The following is a 7293-nucleotide window of genomic DNA, read 5'->3' as shown; positions in this document are numbered from 1 at the left end:
GAAATGATCTTTAAGCAAAGACATGAAAACTAAATAGATTTTATCCAGGTGACTAGTCAGAGAAAGATATTCCCAGCAAGAAAGAATGGCATCTGAAAAGGCTCTGGCTGGAAATAAGGGGAATTCAAGACATTCAAAGCATGAAAAAAACTCTGTATGGCAGAGCACAGTAAGGAGGGAGGGCAGGGTCAGATCATAAAGCAATTTACAGGCAAGTTTAGTATTTTAAAATTTAAAAGAAGGTGAACGCCGCTGAAAAAATTAAGTGGAGAGAATCATGGTTGATTTTTATGTAATTTTTTTCATGACGAACCATTTCAATCACAAGGTGTTAACAGACAGATTAACATAAACTTCAAATATCATGGAAACATGTTCCACAAAATTCAGAAACCACTGGCATCAGTGAAACCAAAGTATGCATTTTAAAGACTTCAATGCACTGATGGAATTCTTCAAGAAATTCACCATAAGTTTTCTTATCTTTTTCAGGAAAATCCTCAGGATGTGATTTTACATATGTAAACATACCATGGTCCTTCACAGCATATTTGTAGTCTTGATGTTTTAAAAGATCATATCCAATAAAAACAAAGGAAGTAACATATAGAAGCTGGCAATGCAAACCGGCCAACACCACCAGCCTCTGCCAGATCGCATTATCAATCAGGCCAAAGCAGTCACCCAAGAAGCAGAAGTGGACAAGCCACAGGTCGGTCAGCTTGGGCTGGGGAAGACTCCAGGCCTCATGCGGCAGAAACTATAAGGGCACTTTCCCTGGCCGCCTGCTCATCATAGTAATGCCACTGCTACTTGAGTCCTGGCCTCAGACCACCAACTGCTAAGAAACCCACCAGGACCACTGCCCGGGCCCATGCCGCTAGCTTTCTTATCCAAGAACTGAGCTGAAGCTGATGTCTATTTTCAGAAGATTACTTCAGATCAGAGCCATGATGCATGCAACTCAGGGAGGCACCATCCACTTTTACCATTCACCATTCATAGAAGGTCCTATACCAGATAGCAGGAGGTCCTGCTCTAGAGGATGGACCAGAGGTGATGAGAGTGAAAACAAGACTGTCATGGGAAGAAAATGCATTGTTCCAGGCAAAAGATGATAATAGCTTGGATTAAGGTAGAAGAAAAGTAATAAAGAGAAGTGGAAGCTTTTAGGAGACACTATGGAGGTGGGATTCATAATATATAACGTGTGATTATATATGGAAGATGATATACAGAAAACATCAAGGATGATTCATTGACTCCCGTATGGTTCGTTGTGGGTGCCTTTTTGAGTTATAAGGAGCATGGGAGGTCTAGGAGGAATCAAAACTTTAGTTTGGGACATGGTATTTTTGAAGGACCCATATGGATCATATGGGTGGAGATTTAGAATAACTTTAGAATAGATACATTTGAGCTGAAGACATAAAGTTAAGAATAATCACTATCTAGATGGAACTGAAGTCACCAAAGTGGTAAATACCAATAAGAAAGAACAAACAAAGAGAGAAGAAAAGGACTGAGGTGAAACTATCAGGACTCCTATAGACAAAAGTTTAATAAGAAAAAAAAAAACTAGACACAGAGGTAGAAACAAAGCTGTAGGAGTGGCATAGAGTGAAGAGAATCTAGTTTTTTAATGTAGACTGAGTGTTTAGTTCTGTCTAAGGCTGCTGAGAGGCCAGAAGGAGTGTCCATTATATCCTGTGACATGGAGGATGTTCTACAGGTGTGTCTAGGTGTGTCCAGCAGTCTTCTTGGACTGACTCGATGAATAGGGGATGAAGGTGTAGGAATGCCAAGAAAACTGTGACTATGAAGTGAGCAAGACAAAAACACACCAGAGAAGAATATGAGGTCCAAAGATTTAAAGAAGGATGAAAAGTATCTAGTACAGAGGGAGGTTCTAAATATACATAAGCAATATAAGATCACCAGGAGAGTGAAAAAGAGGGAAGGAAGGACATTCTGAGCATACCAGGAAATTTGGCTTAGGAAAAGGGAAAAATAATTCCTCCACTGGGTTGGGTGGAAAGGAATGAGGGAGGTACCCGTCAGTTGGTAGATTTGGCTGTGAGAAGTTGCATTGGTGGTGGCTCTGGGACCACCACCAATGGCTTCTGCTTTCTTTGCAAAGTATAAACTGAGTTAAAGCGTGCGTACACACACACACACACACACACACACACACACACACACACATACACACACGGTATCAGGGCTTTAAAGTGAGCAAAAAACTATTTGAATGTCTTGTGTGGAGAGTGGGAAATAATGAGAGAAACTGCATTGCCAGGTAATGTTCAGTGCCCAGTTTAAACTGGGGACCAAAATTCAAAATAGCTAGTACCTTAAAGAAAACAGAAGTGCAGAACCCCAAAATCCTGAAGAGCCAAAAAATTGTTTAACTGAGCATCAAGTACATAGGGCTTGGTGCATATCTGTAGTCGGAGATGTTCCTGTGTATTTACGTGGGTGTGTATGTATATACATATGCACATGTATATGCCTGTGTGTGTATCTCTCTCTCTTTCACACACACACACACACACACACACACACACACAGAAAGTTTAACCCTAACTCAATTTTTTTTAACGTGTATTTATTTTTGAGAAGAGAGACACAGAGCATGAGCGGGGGAAGAGAGAGAAAGAGGGAGACACAGAATCTGAAAGAGGCTCCAGGCTCTGAGCTGACAGCACAGAGCCTAACGTGGGGCTTGAACTCACAGACCGCGAGATCATGATCTGAGCCAAAGTCAGACGCTTAACCAACTGAGCCACCCAGGCGCCCCTAACCCTAACTCAATTTTGACCCAGACAATCTTAAATTTCCAAAATGGAAGTGATATTAACTAGCTAATTATAAATCTTTTCACATTTAGAATGATCTGGGATTGCATCCTATCAGTATCTAGGAATTGGGATCCAGGATAAATAGAGTTCTGGGCTTCTCAGAACACCATAATTAGTTTTGGAAATATATTCAAATGACCATCACAAAATAGAATTATTATTTTAAGCCCATGAAGCTCCAGTTTCTCATTTACAATTGTGGAGAAAATTAATACTGCAAAGTCTCTAAGAAATTACCATTTGGTAATGTGGTGAGTTAAGCCATGTGTCACCTCACAGATCAGAAAAGATAATTCTATTCTGCCAGTCAATTGGCTATCATCCAAAAAACGATAGTGAGGACAATGATAATGTCTTCCCTAAGCCCAAATTCATGGTAATTATGCCTTCCTTCCTCTGAATTTATCTATCTCATTACTTTAAACTCCATTTAGGATGTTATTTTCATCTTGTCTGTACTGTAATTGGTTATTTGTATGTCTTAGTCCTCTGCTACATTTTTCCTGGACTTGAATGACACTGTGTTGAATGACTGTTTACACCTGATTTCTAAAATAGTGTCCTACGCAATAATAAACCTCATTTAATAATTCTTTGAACAATTACTATTGATTATTTCTGTGTGCCAGATATTGTGCCATACACTGACTATACAACAGGGAAACAAACAGATAGGTTTTCTGTTCTCATAGAATTCACAGTCCAGTGAGGAAAACAGGCATGAAACAAATAGATAAAGAACTGAATACATAATTAAAAATTTAGATGAATTGCTGAGCAAAAGAACAGCATGGTAAGAGATAAAGAAAGTGAATTAATTTTATATTAACTCAAAACTTTCAGGAAGTCACAAATAAACAAGAGTTTCTCAACTCCAGCATTATTGACATTTTAGGCTGGACAATTCTTTGTTGTAGAGAGATGTCCTCTACATTGTACAATGTTTAGCAGTTTCCTGACCTCTACCTACTAGATGTCATAAGGACCATTCCAGTTGTAACAACCCAAAATGTCTCAAGATATTGCCAAATCACTGCTGGTAGAGAGCCATTAAATTAAACTGAGATGAAATACATAGGTTAGAAGTAAGAAGGAGAAAAAAGGTCAGAAGAACATTATTCCAGGAAGAGGAAACATCATGGGAAGTCCAGTGGGCAGGAAAGAACATTTAAATAACTAAAGGAGGCCGGCGTGTCAGGAGTATATTGAAAGAGAAAAAGATCAGTGCACAGTAGGGCAAAAAAAAAAAAAAAAAAAAAGAAGGCAGACAAAAGGTTAGAAGAAGGGTCTTTTACCTATTGTCAAGGAGTTTTAGAATTTATCCTAGGAGAAACAGGAAGCTACAGGAAAGTTTTCAGTGGGAAAGTGGTAAGATCAAAAGATGCAATTCTTAACTCATATTTTTTTTAAATTTTATTTATTTTTTAAATTTTATTTATTTACTTTAAGTAATTTCTACACCCAGTGTGGAACTCAAACTCACGACCCCAAGATCAAGTCACATGCTCTTCCAACTGTGCCAACCACGTGCTCCACAATTCCCATTTTAAACTATCTTTCTGGTCGGTCTGATAAGAATAAATAAGAAACTGAGAATGGAGATGAGGAAGCCAGCCAGGAGCTATAGCCATTTTCCAGAATGGTGGCTTGGGGTAGAGAGCAGAATGCAGAGGTGGTAAAAAGCAGACACAGAAAAGCTATATTTTGGAAGAAGAAACACAGAACTTAGTGTATACGTGATTGTTCAATGAAAGAATAAATGAAATGGAAGAGGATTATTTGAGATCACTGATTTGTAAATGCATATATGACATCTTACTAATTGCCTCAAAAACAATAAAATTTTTGGTTGGTTAGTCCTGTACCTTTATGATATTAAAATTCAAAATTAAAACTTCTTCCATATAATAATACTACAAATATATAGCCTTGTATCCTCTAGCCCACTACGTTTTCCACCCTACCTGATCTTCTCTATCCCAGGCTAAAATTCAAAAGACTTTAAATAGCTCAGTTCATGGCATAGCTTGCATTCTCTTACCCTGCATCTGTGTCTACTCAATTGCAGCCTCTAAAACAGAATGGTTTACTCTAGGTATTGTTCTTAAAAAGTATAAAGGGGAGCAAAAATGTCTCTAATAGAGATACTGCACTATTCATGCAACTTGAAGTTTTATTAATGAAAAAATTGTGTCATTCAAACATGCTGCTAAGCCCTATCTTTCTAATTCTATAAATTTGTAATTGGAGTTATGCCTCTAAATATTTTGGGGCAGCCCATGTGACTCAGTCAGTTAAGCATCCAACTCTTGATTTCAGCTCAGGTCATGATCTTGTGGTTCATGGGTTCAAGTACTGCATCAAGCTCTGTGCTGACAGCGGGGAGCCTGCCTGGGATTCTTTGTCTCCCTGTCTCTCTGCCCCTCCCCAGCTCATGTGTGCATGCCCTCTCAAAAATAAATAAACATTAAAAAAAAGTGTAATATTTCATGCTTATTATCTTTATGGCATGCTGTATCTGCCAGGCTTTAGTCATCAAAAAAGAAACCACTCTTTGCATTCCATGTATAAATCATTATAATAAAGGGAATTGTAGATTTACATTAAATTGGAAGAATGGGAGAGTAAAGGTCAGCAAAGTTACCACTAACAAGCTAGCCTAGAACTTGCCCTCTGGAAGAGCAGAGAAAAGATATTATTATGTCCACCTAATTATTTAGAACCTCCTCCGAATGGGATGACTGGTGAGCATGCATATTAAATATAAATATCTTCATACTCTGTTCATCTTGAGAAACCCACTCATATATTAGATATAATTATCCATCTATCATCTATCTATCAACTGATCTAAATTTTCAAATTTTGCTCCTTCCATGTCAAATCTCAAAACGTCAATATAAGATTCTAGCTATGGCAATTTCCCTTTCCTATACTCCTTTAGGCCAACCATGGAGTGCTATACTGTTGGAAATCTTAACTTCGAGGTAGTGCTACTCTACCATAGGGACTCTGTAAATCAGGCCTGATTTCTTTTCTTGTATATGTTATAAACTCCATACTACATTTGTATTTATTCTTCTTTAAACAATAAATAGTCTTTTATATCAATTTAAATAATAAGAAAGATATTATGTATATTCACAGTTACCATTTACTATGTTCTTTGGTCCTTTTTGTAGATCCATATGTTCATCTGGTATTATTTTTCATCTAACTAAAAGAATTCCTTGGTCATTGTGTGGGTCTTCTGGTGACGAATTATTTTGCTTTGTGTGTCTGGAAATCTCTTTATTTTATATTTGTTTTTGAAAGATGTGTTTGACGAATATAGAATTTTTGGTTGTTTTTTTTTCTCTTTCGTTACTTTAGAGATGTTGCTCCTCTGTATTTTAGCTTCTATTGTTTTTGATGAAAAATCACAGTATGCCTGAGAATTTCTTCAGCCTTTTAAATTTGTTGATATATAATTTTCATCAAATTTGAAAAAAATTGACCATTATTTCTTTAAATTTTTTTTTTCTATCCTGCTTGCACTTGATGCTTCTTTGGATACTTTAATGAAATGTATATTAGGCTGCATATAGTTATCCTACAGCTTCAGGTGTTCTGTTAATTTATTTTGAGTCTTTTGAGGGTTTTTTCCCCTTCTGTATGTTTTATTTCAGATCATTTCTGTTATGTCTTCAAGTTCAGTAATCTTTCCTTTACAATGTATAATCATCCTTTAAAGTCATCGAGAATATTTATCATCTCAGACTTTGCACTTTTTATCTCTAGAAGTTTGATTTGGGTCTTTGTATGTAAACCATGCCTGTATCTAACATGTTCAATCTTTCCTTTAGCTTTCTGAACATATGGAACCCAGTTCTAATAACTGTTTTAATATCTTTGTTATACCTGACATTTGTGTCAGTTTTGGGTTGGTTTCAATTGATTGAGGTTTCTCTTCATTATAGAATGAGTTTTCCTGCTTTTGGGCATGCCTGGTAGTTTTTGATTGGGTGTCAAACATTATGCATTTTACCTTATTGGATGCTGAATATATTACTATTTCCATTCTTGAGCTTTCTTCTGAGATGTAGCTATTTGGAAATAGTTTGGTTACTTTACATTTTGCTTTTACGATGAAATCAAGATTGGTCTAGAGCTAATTATTCTGCATTACTAAGGCAAGATCCTTCTTAGTGCTCTACCCAATGTGCTGTGACTTATGAGTTTCCTTAGTCTGGCTGATGGAAAAAGGCACCATTCCTGTCTGCAGTGGTCTCTGAGTACTGTTCCCTCTAATCATTTTTAGTAGTTCTTTTCTAGTCTTGGGAAGAGTCCTTGTATACATCTACCTACCAGTAATCTTCCAAATATTATCCAGATATTTCTCTCTATTCAACGTGCTACTTTCTAGTACTTTTCCAATGAACTCTAGTTCCCT

General features: G+C 36.9%; 1 pseudogene; it reads right to left on the bottom strand.

The window, feature by feature from the left end:
- Nucleotides 1–355: 355 nt before the first annotated feature.
- LOC102967374 lies at nt 356–796 on the bottom strand (annotated as a pseudogene).
- Nucleotides 797–7293: the final 6497 nt, after the last annotated feature.

The sequence above is a fragment of the Panthera tigris genome, chromosome A2 (genome assembly GCF_018350195.1).
Source record: "Panthera tigris isolate Pti1 chromosome A2, P.tigris_Pti1_mat1.1, whole genome shotgun sequence".
Classification (NCBI taxonomy): Eukaryota; Metazoa; Chordata; class Mammalia; order Carnivora; family Felidae; genus Panthera; species Panthera tigris.
This window is presented reverse-complemented; position numbering and strand designations above follow the sequence as displayed.